The sequence below is a fragment of the Hyperolius riggenbachi genome, chromosome 7 (genome assembly GCF_040937935.1).
Source record: "Hyperolius riggenbachi isolate aHypRig1 chromosome 7, aHypRig1.pri, whole genome shotgun sequence".
Lineage (NCBI taxonomy): Eukaryota > Metazoa > Chordata > Amphibia > Anura > Hyperoliidae > Hyperolius > Hyperolius riggenbachi.
In genome coordinates, this window is record NC_090652.1 from 304,023,181 (window position 1) to 304,036,769 (window position 13,589).

General features: G+C 45.3%; 1 protein-coding gene across 2 annotated transcripts in view; it reads left to right on the forward strand.

Annotated features, from left to right (window-relative positions):
• The first annotated feature begins 3,412 nt into the window (after positions 1–3,412).
• The window catches only part of LOC137525898 (C-X-C chemokine receptor type 2-like), a 50,295-nt gene continuing 40,118 nt past the window's right edge, over positions 3,413–13,589 (forward strand). For both annotated transcript variants that reach the window (XR_011023056.1, XM_068247115.1), the window contains exon 1: positions 3,413–3,509. The gene's annotated coding sequence lies outside the window, so the exon portion shown is untranslated. The remainder of the gene's footprint in view (positions 3,510–13,589) is intronic.

The following is a 13,589-nucleotide window of genomic DNA, read 5'->3' on the forward strand; positions in this document are numbered from 1 at the left end:
GCATCCTGGTATCCTTCTTACTGAGGTCATCCTTCACCATGTTCAGGAGGGTATCAAACCTATGACATGAGATGGAAAGGAAGAAATGTATAGAGTTTGCTGTGGGGAGGGTGGCGGTGGGGCGTTTAGCTATGTATACAGGGGTATGGGTGTTGTGGGGAGGGTGGGGTGTTTAGGTATGGATAAAGGGGTTGTGGGGGTGGGGTGTTTAGGTATGGCTAAAGGGGTTGTGGGGGTGGGTTGTTTAGGTATGGATACGTGCAGGGATATGGACACCCGGCAGTAGCTGTAGAACTTTTCTGGGTGTCGTCTCAGGTCCCGGTACAGCGTCTGGAACCTTCCCTTCCTCTGTCTTTTCATTAGTAGAACAACAACAACAACAACAAATAACATTTGTAAAGCGCTTTTCTCCCGTGGGACTCAAAGCGCATAAGCATGGCTCCGACCATCGTGGTACAGGGGAAGAATTTTATAAATCTGGAAATGCCAGGCTAAACAGGTGGCTTTTCAGTCTGGATTTGAATAGCTCCAGGGATGGTGCTGTCTTTACTGGGTGTGGTAGGGAGTTCCAAAGAGTAGGGGCAGCATGACAGAAGGCTCTGTCTCCAGATTTTTTGAGGTGCACTCTGGGAGTGACCAAGTTTATAGAACTTGCTGATCTGAGGTTGTGAGAGGTGTGGTGCAGCTTCAGCAAGTCCTTCATGTATCCAGGGCCCAGATTGTGCAGGGATTTGAATGTCAGCAGTCCAATCTTGAAGAGTATTCTCCATTCTACTGGTAGCCAGTGCAGTGAGCGAAGGATCGGTGTAATGTGACAGTGGCGAGGCTGGTTTGTTAGCAATCTGGCAGCAGCATTCTGCACTAATTGCAGGCGACGCAGGTCTTTTTTGGGGAGGCCAGCATAAAGGGCATTGCAGTAGTCCAGCCGTGATGTGATGAAGGCGTGGACTAGGGTTTGAAGATCCTCTGGGGGAATCAGATGTTTAATCTTTGCAATGTTCTTCAGATGAAAGAAGGAAGATTTAACTACAGATGAAATTTGGTTTCTGAAACTCAATTCCCCATCGATTAGTACGCCAAGGCTGCGCACAAGGTTGGAGCTGTTTATGTCTGAATTCCCAATCCTGATTGGTGTTGCTTTAGGATAGAGCTGTTTTGATGGCGAGCACTGGCTTTGGACAAACAGGACCTCAGTTTTGTCAGCATTCAGTTTTAACCAGTTATCATTCATCCATGCCTGAAGCTCAGCTAAGCAAGAGTTTATTTTTGGGGTAGGGTCTGTTCCACCAGGTTTGAAGGACAGGTATAGCTGTGTGTCATCGGCGTAGCAGTGGTACGTCAGGCCATGTCGTTGGATAAGTGTACCGAGTGGCAACATGTAGATTGCAAACAGCAGAGGGGATAGGATTGATCCTTGTGGCACTCCGAATTGTAGAGGTGCAGGTTTGGACATTATAGGTCCTAGGGATACTCTCTGTGTTCTGTCAGTCAGGAATGATCTGAACCACTGAAGGACTGATCCACTGATGCCACAGTACTCCTGCAGTCTGTTAAGCAGGATTTCATGGTCAACTGTATCAAAAGCAGCTGAGAGATCCAACAGGATTAGGATGGAGCATTCCCCTCTGTCCCTTGCCATGAGCAGATCGTTGCAGACTTGGATGAGGGCTGTTTCACAGCTGTGGTGTTTCTTAAAGCCAGATTGTAGAGGGTCCAGGATGTTGTTTACTGACAGCCTGGTTTCAAGTTGCAGATAGACAGCCTTTTCAATAACTTTACCTAAGAAGGGGAGGTTGGAGACAGGTCTGTAGCTGCTCATAGCATCTGGATCCATGGAAGGTTTTTTTGAGAAGGGGCTTGATGATTCCTTCTTTTAGAGAGGTAGGAAACCTCCCTGCTTGCAGAGAGCAATTTACTATTTTGTGAAATGCTGGACCAAGCAGGTCAGGGCATTTCAGCATATGTTTAGTTGGCCCAGGGCGCACCCACCATCTCCTGCGAGTAGAGGGCGCACCCACCATCTCCTGCGAGTAGCACGCTTACGTCCCACATAGTAGTAGGTAAATATCAGGAACGATGCTATTCCAAGCCAGAAGCTGTATAAATACACTGGATCCATGGTCCACACAGCAGTCTCTGTCTGCAATTATGACGTCTACACAGCAGGCTCTCTCCAACAATGACCACAGTGCATTTCCAAACCTTCCAGACCCCAGGTATATATACAGTATGCTATCTCTTTAAAAAACGGAAACTGATCTAAAACGTATGCAGAACGTATGAAAAACCAAATACAAACAGAACGGAAACTGAACGGAACGGACAGTTTGGGCTGCAAACGCAAGTGTGACCCGGGCCTAACACAAAGCCACTCTTGCACGCAGGCGTGGGCCATACTTGAACCCGCAAAATGAGACTGCAGACAGTGGTGGGGTGGAGGCGGATCGGAGGAGCCTCTGCATCATCAACAGAGTTCCCTATTCAAAGGTAAGTGTCTAATTCTTATTATTATTTTGCTTTGAAGTAAACCTGTAGAGAAAAAAGTTCCCCTGTGGGATACTTACCTGGGGAGCGGGAAGCCTCTGGATCGTAATGAGGTTTCCCCCGTCCTGCTCAGCCCGCTTGTTCCAGCGCTGGCTCCCCTGCAGCATTCGGTGGTGCACACAGGCACACTAGCGGTTTCCCTTTGTGAAGAGGACAGCGACATTCTGGAAGGCAGGGGAACTACATCAAGAGATGTATACCTGATAGACTGCTAGTGGCTGGAAGAAGCCCCAGGTACAGTATAACTCATCTCTAACCCCCCCTCCTCTCCAGCCCTGATATCCTTTAAAGGACCACTATCACGAAAAAAGTAGGCAGTTAAAAAATTTGACAGATGACAGGTTTTGGGCCAGTCCATCTTTTTAAGGGGGATTCTCAGGGCTTTCTTTGTTTTCAACAGCATTTCCTGAACAACAGTTGCAAAACCTAACTGACATAATAGTGTGCAAGTGATTAGGGAGGTCGGCTAGTATCTTGCTATTTTGGCAGTTAAACTGCTGTTCAGGAAATGCTGTTGAAAACAAAGCAAATCCTTGAAATACCCCATGAGGAGATGGATTGTCCCAAAACCTGTCGGTTCTGTCAGATTTTAAATGCCTACTTTTTTTCGCGATAGTGATCCTTTAAGGTCTCAATAGAGAGCAACAAAGTTTTGAAAGATGAACATTGCATCACCACCCTTAATATGATCAGCCATTGGAACATTGTCATCTTTCAGGGACTAGATAAGAATCCTATTAAACAGATTTCCTTGGGTTTCCTCATAGCGGCAGACTCTGCAGTCTCTGGTGTTGGGTAAATCTTGGAAGTAACAGGATGCCTGCTCAAGTTTTGTGTTCTCATCCTCCACTCCCCTAAAGTGAGAAGATTGTGAAGTGTGAGTTCCTCTTTACAGGTCTTGCTGTAGAGCGGAAGGTCCTGCCAGTAGCAAGGAACATCTGCAGGCGCTGGACGCAGGAGCATCGGTAAGCGAGAACCCCTTATATTGTCCTGTTGTATGTGCAGAATGAAGTGTTGTCGTACTTTGTGCACATGAGGGTTGTCTGGCATAGGGAAGAATACACTGTATAGTTTTTTCATCTTCTGTTTACAATACCTTTTGGCACTCTGCAATTAAAAAAAAGCATAAAAAGTAAGTGAAAAAGTACTGTCAGGATTATTCTGAGTATTGTATTGCTTGCTGGGGACTTAAAAAGCATCTTATTGATAAGGTGTAAAAACTTCACTTGTGAGAAAACTTGGGATAGAAAGTGAATTGAATTAGAGCCACAGGACCATACGCAGTTCACGTTTTCTCTTGAGATTTCTCCTAGGAGATAATTTTCTCTTTAAAATACATATTCAGCACTTTTGCAATTGAAGTACCAAAAGTAGTTAAAAAAGTACTAGCAAAATTATTTTGAGAATTTTTTTTTTTTATTTAACACAAATTTTATTGGAATAAATTTGCATAGCATATAAAATCAGCACAGGGTATATTCACAATCGAACATTCTATAGGTTTAGGGCTAATATTCTTCTTCTAGCATAATAACAGGTTTCGTAACTGAAGCACATTACTGACAAAATATTAGTATTATTGCTGGTTGGTATCACATAGGTCATTATTTTGAGAATTTTATTCCAAGGTGATATTTTCACAGTAACTTGTTATAAAATGCATTTAAAACCACCTTGTTGGTGGTTTCAATTGCATTCTATGCAAGAAAATACTCAAAATAATGTTGATAGTACTTTTTCACCAACTTTTGGTTACTTTTCAGTTGTAAAATGCTTTAGGCTGGTTTCACAGTTGGACGTTACAGGCGCACGTTAGAGCAGCCTGTAACGCAGCCCAACTCACAGTAATGAAAAATCAATGGGTTGTTCACAGTGCCCACGTTGCGTTACATTGTAACGCTGCGCCATAAGACAACATACTGCATGCAGTACTTTACACGCGGCAGAGCTGTGTTAGACTGCTTGCACATGCTCAGTAATGTTGGGGAGGAGCGGAGAGCGGGCAGGCACATGGCTAATTAATATTCACTGCACTCAGTGACGTGCAGTGTTTACTTCCTGGAGCGGCCGCTCTGTGCGGCGATTGGCCGGGCGGGACCACGTGATGCCGCAGGCGTCCAAGAGTACGCATCACGGCGTCACGGACGCCAGAGTGAGCTGCACAACGCGGCTCACTCTGACGTCCGCATCAGAGAGCACCAGGTCTTGCGTTAGGGGCACGGTATGCGACCATAACGTCCCCTAAAACGCAACGTCTGGTGTGAAACCAGCCTTAAAGTTATTTTAAAGATCATTTTAAAATTATCTCCTAAGAGATAACTCAGGAGAAAAAAATGATGAATTGCATATGAGCCACAGTGGCAGAGTTACCAACTAATCAAGAACTTCTGCCACAAACACAACGTACCCTCAGCCTCCTGAAATACTCAATGATGCTGACATCAACCAGCATCTTCTGACCTGGGCCCATTTATGCAATTGACTTTTTTCTCCTGAGTTTTCCCCAGGTGATAATGTTTCATCCTCTATTTAGAATAACTTTCAGCACTTTGCAATTGAAAAAAAGTATTAAAAAGTAGGGGGGAAAGTACTATCAAAAATATTTTAAAGTGAACCTCCGGACTAAAAATCGACTGAGCAGCACTGAAAAGACTTGGTGTTTCTTTAACAGTTTCACAGCATCAGAACTTTGTTTCTCTTATACAAGCCTCATTTTTAGCTGCACAAAAGAAAACTGCCCGGGCTTTTTTCCCCTGATGCTGTGCAAAGCATGATGGGATTTCTGATTTTGTTGTTCTCGTTCTGCTGTTTTGGTGCAATTTTTTTTTTTTTTTTTTTACTTTTTGAATTTGACATTTGAAGCCTAGGGTGTGCAGCTGGGAGGGGTTATCAGGACACAGAATAGTTGGAACTGTGTCTCCTGCTCCCTGTCACCGCCTTTCAACCAAAAAGATGGCTGCCCCCATGACAAAGATGGCAGCCCCCATGAATCACAAATATTTGCCTGTTCTTTTAAAACAGGGTGGGTAAGAAATTATATTACCTATCTATTCTAATTAAAATAACTAATGTAACTTGATGACAGTATGTTTGTTTAGGCTGAAGTTCCCCTTTAAGAATTGTGTTGCTTGCTGGTGATTTCGAAGGCATTTTACTGACAAGTTTTAAAATATCACTTTGGAGAAAACTTAGGAGGAAAAGTGAATTGCAATATGGCCCCTGGTCTCTGGGATCTTCTGGAGGTAGGCAGCTGTGTCATTGTAGAATCCTGCACCACCATGCAGCACCTCCTGGTGTGATACATGCTATCAACTACCACATCACAAAAGCCACAGAAGCCACTCGTCCCAACATGGAGGAGCCTAGGACGTGGTGCAGGGGATTGTGGGCAACTCTTCCTGTGTTTATCAGTGATGGCAGGTGCTGGATGGAGGTGACGTCTTGACAAGCAGAAGTCAGGCTGGTGCAGGGAGGAGCGGGGCAGTCCACTTGGAAAGCAAGTTAAGGGGAGATCATGTTACCCACCCCAAAGTTGAGCGGCACCTTGTCCTGTGTGGGAGAGTTTTAAAAAAGGGCTTCAAAGTGTAACGCTAGTCATTATTATTATTATTTAGTATTTATATAGCGCCGACATCTAACGCAGCGGTGTACAGAATACATAGTCTTGTCACTGACTGTCCCACAGAGGGGCTCACAATTTAATTCCTACCATAGTCCTGCGACTATATCATGTAGTGTATGTATCGTAGTCTAGGGCCAACTTTTTTTTTTGGGGGGGGGGGGGGGGGGGAGAGGCAATTCACTTATCTGTATGTTTTTGGCATGTGGGAGGAAACTAGTGCTTGGAGGAAACCCACACAGACACGGGGAGAACATACAAACTCCTTGCAGCTCCTCAGCTAGTCACAGAAATGTGATGGTAATATTCCCATGCTGAAGTGCAGTATTTTATTAGAAAATATATTCACTATATGCTGTAAGTGTGGTTCACAAATCGATTCCAAGCCTCGGCTATCTGACTCGTGTATTAATCACCTTCTGAATGGAACAAGTGAGAGGAAAACCCTCTAAATTGAATAACAAGAGAGGAAGGAAGTCTGACTCTTTAGCTTTAATAAAAAACTTGCCTGTGTATAACCGTCATCAGTGTTGCTCGGATACAATCCGTGATCACGGAATAGCCACGATTCAGGAGCATTTTTTCACTATCCGACATCGTTATCTGAATACGTGATCGGGAATCGATAACGGAAATCAATCACAAATTCAGCCGTTATTCCAAGTATTCGCCTGTGATCACAGCCGTGACCATGGGAAAAATATCCGTGATTATCACCTGAAAACCCGCCAAATTTAGCGATTAATAGCATGGTAGAAACACCAAGTTTGCCAGATATGTTAAGAAGACTAGTGGGAAGAAGAGGATTTTTTTTTCCTTAAAGACCTTATAGTTTTTGAGAAAATCGATTTTAAAGTTTCGAAGAAAAATAGTATACATTTAAATGCGGTGGTAATAGCGGTAAATGACAGTTAATATGTTTACCGCATTTACATGTATACTGTATTCCTTCGAAACTTCCTTTGAAATTTTAACCACTTAAGGACCAGGCTCTTTTTCCTTGATCTGTGCTGCGTGGGCTCTCCACCCCACAGCACAGATCAGGTTTGCAGCATGGCGATCAGACTACCCCCTTTTCCCCCCACTAGGGGGATGTCCTGCTGAGGGGGGGGGGGGGGGGGTTCTGATCGCCGCTGGCTATCAGTGTTTTGCGGGGGGGGGCTCCTCAAAGCCCCCCTTCGCAGCGATTTCCGCCCTCCCTCTCCTTCCCTCCCTCTCCCTTACACTAGGATAGGCTTCAGCCTATCAGATGCCGGCGATCCCCGGCCAATCAGAGGCTGTGGATCGCCGATCTCCTTTACGGCGCTGCTGCGCAGCAGCGCCATATGATGTAAACAGCGGGGATTTCTATATTTAGCCGTCGAGCCGCGATCGGAGGCTCGCAGGCTGTTGACGGAGACACCCTCCGTGAACTGACATGGAACGGCCGCTCGAACGGCCGTTTCCATGGTAACACCACTTCGACCTGCCGACGCCTATCGGCGTTAGGTGGTCATTAAGTGGTTAAAATTGATTTTCTCAAAAACTATAAAGTCTTCTTGCAAAAAATATTTTCCTCTTGTTCCCACTATTCTTCTTAACATATCTGGCAAATTTGGTGTTTCTAGCATGTAAGGGGGCTTAGCTATTAACCGCCAAAATCAGTGGGTTTTGGCGCTTTTTAATCACAAATACTTTTTTCATTTGAAACTTTAAAATCGATTTATAAAATCGAATTTTTTTTTAATTGTAGCCAATGATCACCTTTATAATTCATGCAATTTTGGTGATTGTAGCATGTATAGGGGCTTTGCTTTTAACTTTAAAGTCAAATCTGTGATCACGGATTCTACATGTAATCACAGCTAAAATCCGTGTCAAATCCGGACCTCCAAATCAAATCTGTAACACAATCACGGCGTATCCGGATTTCGATTCTGCCGTGGCCGGATTTACTCGAATTCGTGATTGGTGGTATCCGAGCATCACTAACCGTCATAGATAAAATGCAGTATCAGTGCTATTGCATGCTTGGCATATAAAAAACAGATGTACTTATCAAAGCAATCCTGCTGGGGTGGAGGAGGGTACACCCTCTGGCACCCACAGCCACCCTCTCCACCCCAGCAGGATTGCTATGATAAGTACATCTGTTTTTTATATGCCAAGCATGCAATAGCACTGATACTGCATTTTATCTATGACGGTTGTACACATGCAATTTTTTATTAAAGCTACAGTACCAGACTTGCTTCATCTCTTGTTATTCAAGTACAGTTCTGAACGTTGTTGGTCCTGAGCACGTAGCCACCTGCTGAGGTTTGTTCATTAGCAGCACAATCCTTGGAATACCTTCTTGTGTTACAGCAGTGAATCTGAGTGCCTGAATCTGAGGGGCGTAACAATAGACCCTGCAAGGGATGCAGCCACAGGGGGCCCAGAAGCCACAGGGGGCCCTGTCCCGAGAGAATGACAACTAAGGGCAAGGAGAGAAAAAACTTTATGCTCTCTGCACAATTGTTCTAATGACTGCATCTGCTCAGCCACTGATAATGAATCATACAAAGTTTTGTAGACAAAGATTTGTAGACAGTCCCTATTCATTGTGCAGGAGGAGGGGGCACCATCCAAGTTTTGCAGGGGGGTCCAGTGATTTCTTGTTATGCCCCTGATATCAATTGTTATGTCTAGAGTGCTTGGGGAGGAGGGAAGCATTTAAAACTTATACTGGGACCTAAAGCTCCTTAACTACGTACTGCCTTTGGAGCCCAAATCCCATGATGTGAAGCGAACCAGTGAAAACATTGTGTATACAGCCTGTAGTTTGAGTGCCGGCGGCACAATGGGCACTGCATACACTGCACTGCGGAACCCAGTGGGTTATTTGGGCATTGGTGGCACCCAATTAATATTGTAATTAGGTGGCACAAATCTTCAAATCTTGGTAGAGGGTGAGTTTAGCGATGAAGGTGGCACAGATATCAGTGGAGATCACAGCAGGGGGGTTGGTTAGGGTTAGGCATCAATAGAGGGAGAGTTCAAATGAGAATAGGGATAGGTTTAGCGATAGTAAAATATTAGTAAAAATTATTAAAAGTATTCTACTACAGGTAGTGCCCGACTTACGAACATTGCGATGTTGTGTTTTTGCTTGAGGGAAGTTCGAAAAAGCAGCTTCAAATTTCCCCTGCGTCCCGGCGCGTGACTCCCGCAGCAGCAGCGGTGCTGGACTCACCTGCGAACCAAGGCCACTACTGTCCGCCTCTCTCCGGCATCTGCTTGCTCTTGTACACGACATCACTTCCTGTATGTTATGTGACAGACAGGAAGCGGTGCCATGCACTAGAGGCTACATGAGGATAGACTAACAGTGCTGGACTCAGGCTGGAAGGTGAATCCAGCACTGCTGCAGGGGGAGCTCCAAAAGACTGGGGAGCAAAGGGGGATTGAGGGACAGAGAGGTACAGGAGGGACAAAGAGCCACAGAGGGCACAAAGAGTCACACTGGGGACAAAGAGGCATGGGGGTATAGGGGCAGAGAGTCACGGGGAGGACACAGAGCCACAGAAGGGACACAGAGAGTCACAGGGAGGACCCACAGCTACAGAGGTGGGACAGAGCCGCAGGGGACAGAAAGTCACAGGGAGGACACAGAGCCAAAGAGGGGGGACAGAGACATATAGGGGACAAAAATGCACAGAGGGGACAGAGAGGCGCTGAAGGAGACAAATAGGCATAGATTGGGACAGAGAGGCACGGGGCGCGGGGGGATGGGGGCAGGGAGGCGCAGAGGCGGACATTGGAGGCAAATGGAGGCACATAGGAGGCACAGGGGATAGAAATCAAACAGTGTTCTGACTTAAAGGGAACCTTAACTGAGGGAGGCTGAAGAGTTTAACTTACCTGGGGCTTCTACCGGCCCCCTGAAGACATCCTGTGCCTGTGGGACAAACAGATCCTCTGGTCCCCAGCAACCAGACAGTTTTGGTGGGCCACTGCATCTGCAGTGCCCTCTCTGTGCGCGTCCTCACTCAATCTCATGCCGTCATCCTGCTCCCTTTGCTTGGGAGACTAATCGTGGCTACCCATACTGAGGTTACCTCTAGCTATTTATACTCTGGGTACCTATACTGGTTGCTACCTAATACTGGGGGGGGGGGGGTATCTCTAGCTCCCTATACTAGGGGGCTGCCGGGGGTACCTTAAAAATGTTGCGAGGGTCCAATCAAAATTTTGCCATGATTTCTATATGTGCCCCTGGACTGAAGTAAGTACAGTATGTATGCTTTTATTATGGTTAAATAGGATTTTTATTTTCAAAAATATTACTCAGTGTTGGTTCCCTTTAAAGGGCCACTTAAGTCAAACAAAAAAAATGAGTTTTACTCACCTAGGGCCTCCAATAGCCCCCTGCAGCTGTCCGGTGCCCTCGCCGTCTCCCTCCGATCCTCCTGGCCCCGCCGGCAGCCACTTCCTGTTTAGGTGACAGGAGCTGACAGACTGGGGACGCGAGTGATTCTTCGCGTTCCTGGCCACATTAGCACCCTCTATGCTGCTATATGGTATATGATATATGATATAGCAGCATAGATGGCGCTATTGTGGCCAGGAACGCGAAGAATCACTCGCGTCCCTAGCCTGTCAGCTCCTGTCACCGAAACAGGAAGTGGCTGCCGGCGGGGCCAGGAGGATCGGAGGGAGACGGCGAGGGCACCGGACAGCTGCAGCGGGCTATTGGAAGCCCCAGGTGAGTAAAACTCATTTTTTTTGTTTGACTTAAGTGTCCCTTTAAATCCACGCACCCCTATGCCATAGAAAATATATATCTGGTCTTAGGTCACGTTACGGGAGGAGGAGGGGATGGGGAATTTGCTTTAAAGGACAACTGAAGTGAGAGGAATATGGAGGCTGCCATATTTATTTCCATCTAAGCAATGCCAGTTGCCTGGCTGTCCTGCTGATCCTCTGCCTCTAATACTATTAGCCATAGCCCCTGAACAAGCATGCAGCAGATCAGGTGTTTCAGACTTTAAAGTCAGATCTGACAAGACTAGCTGCATGCTTGTTTCTGGTGTTATTCAGATATTACTGCAGAGAAATAGACCAGCAGGACAGCCAGGCAACTGGTATTGAGTAAAAAGAAATAAATATGGCAGCCTCCGTATACCTCTTACTTCAGTTCTCCTTTAAGGGGAAATGATTATTCGTAAACAAAACTTTCAGAGAAAAGAGGACCTTTCTCCATCTATCCAACCACTGAGGTGTATTTCGCAAACAGCCAAACAACAGTGTCAGTAGGCATGTTGGAGTTTTGTTTTGACAGAAGGCAGTCTGTTGGGTATACATTTTAGCTGTAATAGCTACATATTGTATGGAAAAGTTATTACATACTGCAAATGTTTCTAGAAAGTTCATAAAAATGACCACCACTGTCCACGATTGAAGTTAGGCGCCTTTAGAGCTCCTCGGCAGTCTTCGGAAGCACTCGCGTCCCTGAGGATTTTTAACCACTTTTTCCACCACTACAGTATATCTATGTCCTTTGTGACTTCATCTAAGCCACGAGGACATAGATATAAGTCGTGTAAGTGAAGCACAGCTGTGCAGGGTTGGGCAATGCTCCTGTGCACACCTTCGGCACTCCCGCACTATCTGCTGCAGCACTAATTGGTGAAAGGGAATACATGGTCCCTGAGCCCATAAGACAGATTTTTATCATTAAAATACTTTGATTTTCTCAGTTCATAGTTTAAAATACACACTGTAGCATTACTTCAGAATTAGATATCCTCTCTATAAATTGTGATAGGAACATAATTTAAGTTTTGTGATGAACAGTAGAAAAAGCCAAACAAAATTTGTGTTGTTCTATCATATTAGCACTTTTTATTTTTAAACTGGAATTGGTAAAACTGAGAAATAATGTGTGTTTTTTCCTCTTTTTCCCATGGAAGTGCATGGAAAACAAAGTTGTTTTGGGCTTATATCACAGTAGGACGTTGCCTTGTAATGCGACATTAAAGTCACAAGCCTATATTAGCATACTGTTGCATACAGTAGGTACAGTAAAAAATGAAAAGTATGCTTCCCTATACCTGGTAATGTGCGCGTTTAGAGGTAATGCACTGAAGCAGTGCGTTACCATGACGCTACACGGTACAATGCAACGCTAATGTCGCACTGTGAACGTCCCATAGGGTTAGCATTGCAGTGCAGTAAGCTGCATTATAAGACTTAGAGATGTCCCACTGTGAATGTGGCCTCAAAGGAAAAAATGTCAAACAATGAAAGCCTAGTTAGTCTTGGAAAAAAATATACTGTATATATTTCATTTAGGCATCATGAGTAGAGATACAATTATTGCTGATTAAAAGAGCCCTAGGTGGGCTCAAAAAAATTGAAAAAAAATAAGAAGTAGGCTACCTGATCCGTGCGGCTGAGCGGATCACATAACCGCAAAAAACGCCGCTCCCGTGGGCCGCAATGGCCCACTTTCACTTTTGGGACCTCTGGGTCGCGATGCAACACTGAGAGATACTGTGTGTCTCTCACAGCATGCAGGTAAGTGGGGGAGCGGCAGGGGGAGTGGCCAGGGAGAGAGAGCTGCTCAATGGCAGCTCAGGAAACCCTGCAGGAACGCCCCTGGCGGGCGTTTTGAACAGGGAATTCCTCTCCCGTGTTTGCCTCTGAGTTAGCAACAAATCTTGTTGCTAAACTCGGGGGGCTATAGCACGGGGGGTCAGAAAGTGGTAGTTGGGGGACACAGAGTCATGTTATTAGGCAGGGAACATGCCTCTAGTGTTATATTTAGTGTGGGTTGCTTGACTTCTCAAGCAACCGGCAAGAACACATATCTGGCATCAGGCACTCCCCAGATAAATGAGACTCTGCTGTACCTGAACTACCTCTAGGGGCATAGCTACGACAAGAGATGGTTGGCAATAAAAGGGGTAGCTGACACAAAAAAAAAATTCAGAATGATGCTGAGGAGGAGGTGAGTATGTACTGGTATACTTCTATTGTAGTTGAATGGTATGTTTATTTTCAAAAATATTACTTTATTTATTACTTCCCTTTAAATCCAATTTCCCTCGCCACTATTCCATACAAAATATATACCTGGTCTTAGGTCAAGTTACGGGAGGAGGAGGGGGGATGGGGAATTTCCTGTAAGGGGAAATTATTATTCGTAAACAAAACTCTCAGAGAAAAGAGGACCTTTCTCCATCTATCCAACCACTGAGGTGTATTTCGCAAACAGCCAAACAACTCAGTCGGCATGTTGGAGCTTTGTTTTGAGAGAAGGCAGCCTGTTGGCATAGCTCCCAACTGTCCCTCTTTTTGAGGGACTGTCCCTCTTTTGGAGCCCTGTCCCTCTATGTCCTTCTTTCCTCCTCATTTGTCCCTATTTCAGGACTTTGTCCCTCTTTCTATGTAAATTATATTT